This window comes from Apis cerana, linkage group LG12, assembly GCF_029169275.1.
Source record: "Apis cerana isolate GH-2021 linkage group LG12, AcerK_1.0, whole genome shotgun sequence".
NCBI classification, from domain to species: Eukaryota; Metazoa; Arthropoda; class Insecta; order Hymenoptera; family Apidae; genus Apis; species Apis cerana.
The window spans coordinates 6,234,446-6,239,598 of record NC_083863.1 but is presented as its reverse complement, the minus strand read 5'-3'; positions in this window follow the sequence as shown (position 1 = coordinate 6,239,598).

The window sequence follows — 5,153 nt, the reverse complement described above, 5'->3', positions numbered from 1 at the left end:
GTATCGTGCTCGCTCAATACTTGAAACAATAATTTGTTTAAAATAATTCCTTCCCAAAGTTTCATCTATGTATATATATATATATAGGAAATGTATATAGATAAACTTCAGAATGGATGAAAATCTTTTTACGAACCAAGAATCCTGGAACTTCTGTGGATGTATCGCGTGGTAACCTGTTATTTCGATAGAAGATAGAAACTCTTCTTCTCCCTCCTGTCCGAAGATACGGAAAAATGTTTCTTTACGGGCGAACGGGTACGAGGTAAGATTTATCGGCGATAATCTTTTTTTTTTTGTCAACCACGCGTATGAGAGGAGATTTCCTTTCCCCTGCCTCACCAAACGCAGGCTCCCTGACGACTCTTTCACAACATAAAGCAAATTCGTTCCTTCCCCTATTGTTACTGCCCTACCCGGTGTAAAACGACGCATTTGATAATAGATGGGCTTTCATTTTTCCATGCCCGAATAACGTGTGTCGTGGTCACCAAGCTTGAAAAACTTCGAAAATCTATTCCTCGAAATGGAATACGTAAACTCCACGGAATTTATAATTTTTTAACGTGATGGGGAGTTTTCTATATATATACATATTTTCTCTTGCAACGGAAAACGGGAAGTAATCGAGTTTAAAGGGATGGCGATACGCGATTTCTCGAGAATCAATTGTCACAAGTGCGATTCACGCGAACAACACGCTGATTTACAGATGGCAGCGATAACCATGCGAGCGTAGTTCCCGAAGGGACATGCATTTTAAATCATCCAGGGAGTGACGTTTTACACGCGCTCTCCGCTATTTCACTGGGCAGACCTGGTAAGGTGCAAAGTTCTCATTACTTTTCCGCGCGAAGTACGGCCTCCACGGCAATTGCTACATTATTTATCGCCCCTCCGACCGGTCTAAATCGCTTAAAGAAGGGTGCACGCAGGCCACAAGGGGAGAGTTGACGTGGAATTTAAGCAAACCCATTTTTTATCGGCCACGCACACCGATATATATATAAAGTATTTGCGGACGAGCATGGCGTGGAATCGGGCAGGCTTTGGGAACATCAGTTTTTGTATTTTTTAATAGGCGAATAGAGAACAAAATGGTATATCATCGGTTCATTGGTTCAGAAGGTGTTAAAAAATTTGTAGGTGTATAAAAAATATTGCGAATAAATGAAAATTTTTAAACAAAATATCATGTAAAATTCATGTTTTGTAATTTCGCGAAAAACAATTATAACAAAAATATAGAGATAAATATCCCCTGATATCCTGATATTAGGTCAACGATTTATTTATTCTTTTTTTTTTTTTTTTTTATTTTTACGACGAAATATAAAACTCGTTCCAGATCCTCGTTTATGGGACACTTTTCCATCGACTGGTGTTTTGTAATTTTGCGAAAATAATAATTACACAACAGAGATGGGTATCCTGATATTCTGATATTGTATTCGGATCGATTCCATTAATGATGCTATCGGGCCGATGCAGCGTCGATGACAGAAGTGACGTCATAAATATTTACGTATAACCGATCCTCAAATGCATCGTCGTAAAAATACGATTATCGACGTTCCAATAGGGATGTTCACGCTTTATTTCACAGGTATCATTTTTTTCCTGATGATAGTCAACGGACGAGAGAGCTTGTAACTTTCTTCTCCTTCCTCTCTCCTCTGTCGAACGCTATCAAGAAGAATAGAAATAAAAAAGTTTCGAATAAAATAAAAAAAAGAAAAAATTCGTCGCCCAACGAAACGAAGTTTTACCGCAACGTGCATCCTCATCGAGCCGAGAAAATAAAACGATAGGGAATTTGTTCGACAAGTAGCTCGCCACTCGACCACCTCCTCCAAAATGACGTGTTTATCGATCTCGTACAAGTCTATGACGCGCGGACGATCACGTTCCAGCCTCGCGTGTCACGTATTTATCGCGAAATCGGGCGGCAAATACAGTAAGAAGTATAGGTGGGAATTTTTCATGCGGTTTCTCGCCGTTATCATCCGTTCCCCCCGTTTCTTTTCACCCTGGATTCGCGCAAGCTCGATCACTTTCGTTCCGATCTCTTTATTTCCCATCCGGAATACGACTCGCGGATTTTGTATTCATTAATTTCCTTGGATGAAGGAAGTTGGAGTAATTACGGCCGCTTTTATTAACGAGTCGAGCATTGCTCGAGATATTTGTATAAACGGGCCGGTTTATTAATTTCGATCGGAACGAAAATAATTGGAGCTTCGTATCTGGGTAAAGAGCCATTAGTAAACGCTCGCAAATCCACTCCAACTGCTCGCTAATTCGAATCCCGATTTATCGTGGAAAATAATCGTAGCCCCCTATACGGTACATAACTTAAAACGTTTTGATTCCACGAGAGAAAAGAGGGAGAGAGAGATATAACGAAAAAACGGCGAGAGAAAGATACGCGTCACGCGGCGAGTAACGATTCGCGGTTTTCCGAATTCCATTTCGATCAGGCCAATGTTTACCTTGCGTCTCGGAAACGCGAGCTAGCTCGACCGCCTGTTATTTTCCTAGGTTGACCCAAATCGCTGGAACATAATGAACATTTCGATTCCCACTGTAAATTTGCTTATGTTCTTCTGGTGTTGAGGCCCCCTCCCTCCTCCAACGGAAACATTCGGATATTTGTGAAAGCTGCCACAAGTAGGCCATGGATAGTTTTTTTGACGAGTGCGTCGAAAACTGCATGTTTTTTTTATTCTATCCCGATCTTTAACCCGTCTGGCTGCGGGCGAACCGAGTTGCGCATTTCAGTTTCGAAAAATATTTCATTCTCCTTTGCCGTTTCCCTCGTGCTTGTTCCCGTTCCGTTTGACACTAGAGAACACTGGAATTATTCGAAAACCATTTGATATTAATTTCTAATTTCACGTAGCGGTATAATTATATTATTATTATTATTATTATTATTATTATTATTATATGTATTACTGTACAAAGTGATATTATAATTGTTCTTTGTGTTTTATTATTCTTGATTCCGCATATATTGAAAAGTTTATATCTGTTAATTATTACAGTAGTCGGCGTTATTATCACGGTACCTACATTGTAATATCTATAGACGCGTTACATAATCTACATTCTATATTATCTCTATTCCACGTTATATACATTAATTATTACAATAGTCCATATGTTACAATGCATTATTATTATAACATTCTACATTCCATTATAATTTGATCAAATATCGAACAATACTGCCATCAACTTTTCGCTTATTATTGTTTCTCATCAATTTACCGAAATCGATAATTTAACCTCGTTCAAAAATAACTCGTATCGAAATAACTCCCATAAATAATCAAAATGGCATTGCATCACACCTATACAATCGATCCAAGATCGACCTTTTTGACAACACTTTCACTTTTCAAATATCTTACCTTCACGAACAGGTATAACAACTATACGAATACACGAATGTCACACGCTACCAGAAATTGTGCGCAATTTCTTTCCAACTCGTCGATCATCGTAGTGACTTCGATCCATCGATATATCCTCGTATTAACGTGAAGTTCTACAATTCCTTTCGGGACGCAACCTCGTGGGGTGAAGAAAAAAGAAATTCGCGAGTTAAATGCGATGGCAAATTATAAATCATCTTAACGAGCTTTTGATTATCGGGGTTTTTTATGGAGCGGGTTATAAAAGTGTCACCACCAATCGAAATACCTGCCACACCTCTCTCTTTCTTTCTTTCTCTCGCCCCTTCTTCCAACCCTTATCCCCGACACGCATTATCCCTCGAAACGTACTCTGCATCGCGTGATGACGGAATAAATACGAGGCGATATGATTCGGTTTATCTGTTGATAACGTTACAATTACGATATTGTATTCCATTGGAACATAATATCGAGAGGATTGTGCGTTAACGAGGAAAGGCTCGGTTACGAGAGGTGGAAAAGAGAATGCGAGTGGTGTCTGTCATGGGTTATGACTAGTCGACGTTTAGGTGAGTCATAGCATGAATCTTAATCGGCTGGACTGAAACCATGAGTCATTAAGTAGGTGTGTTAAGCGCTTGTTGAATTATGCATTTGGTGGTTTCTCGTAATTAGTAGACGATCGATTGATTTTTCTTGAAAATTGGAGGGGAAATTTAAATTTAGCATCCGTTCTTCAAAACGAAACTTGTGTTGTATAAAATTATCTAGCGATGTGAAAGAAAATATTCCATTCCATTATGAAAAATTAGGAATACGTAAGTGAAGTAACATTTATCGAGAAACGTGGAGAAATAGTTGCAAGAGGAAGAGAATAAAAAAATATTCCATCTATTCGAAAACTTTCATCATTGAATTAAATGGACCATTTACCTGTATGGCTACTTTTCCTGAATACGAAAAAGGGAGGATACGATAACACCGAAATGCGGAAACGGTTATTTCCATTTTGATAGCGATCGCCCGAAGAAGTAAAGTGCGAAAGGGGAAAAGAAGAAAACGAAGAAATTTTCATTCTCGCCTACACGTAATATCGACCAATTTCCAATGGCGAATTTTAATAATAAAATCATCGACACGAACGCTTCAATGTCCAATCAGAAAACAAGCAATCGAGAATGAAATCTTCGCATAATGTATCTCATTTCGATCAACTCTTTCGAGAAGAAAAAAGGAAAAAAAAATATTCTCGGTCGCGAATATCGGCCGGCAAAAATTTTTTATTAGTTGGGCCCATTCGTCACTCCGCGAACGTCTCATTAATAACGTGTCCGCTATTCGGTGAAAAGCGTTCGTAGAAACATCCCTTCTGGTTCGCCATTGATGTTATCTTTGCAGGAGAGCTCGTCAGTTCTTTGAAGACCCGGTTTGAAAAGCGAAGCAACCCGAGGCCATATAGACGCTGTAACGAGTAAAATTGGAGTCCGAATCGACATGCGTGTTACAGACGATCCATTAAGTCTGACCGATGTGGACAGCAAAGAAATGCAGCGTTGAAAGAGCTTGGAGGTATCGGTGGCGCAAAGGCGCCATTTGCATTAGCATCTTAGATTATGAATGCGAGCTCTCTCTTTTTACACTCCCTTCCTTCCTTCGTTTCCCTCAAGAAATTCCAAAGGATTATTTAATACGAATGGCTTTATTCGTCGTAACATTCGCTACATCGTAATA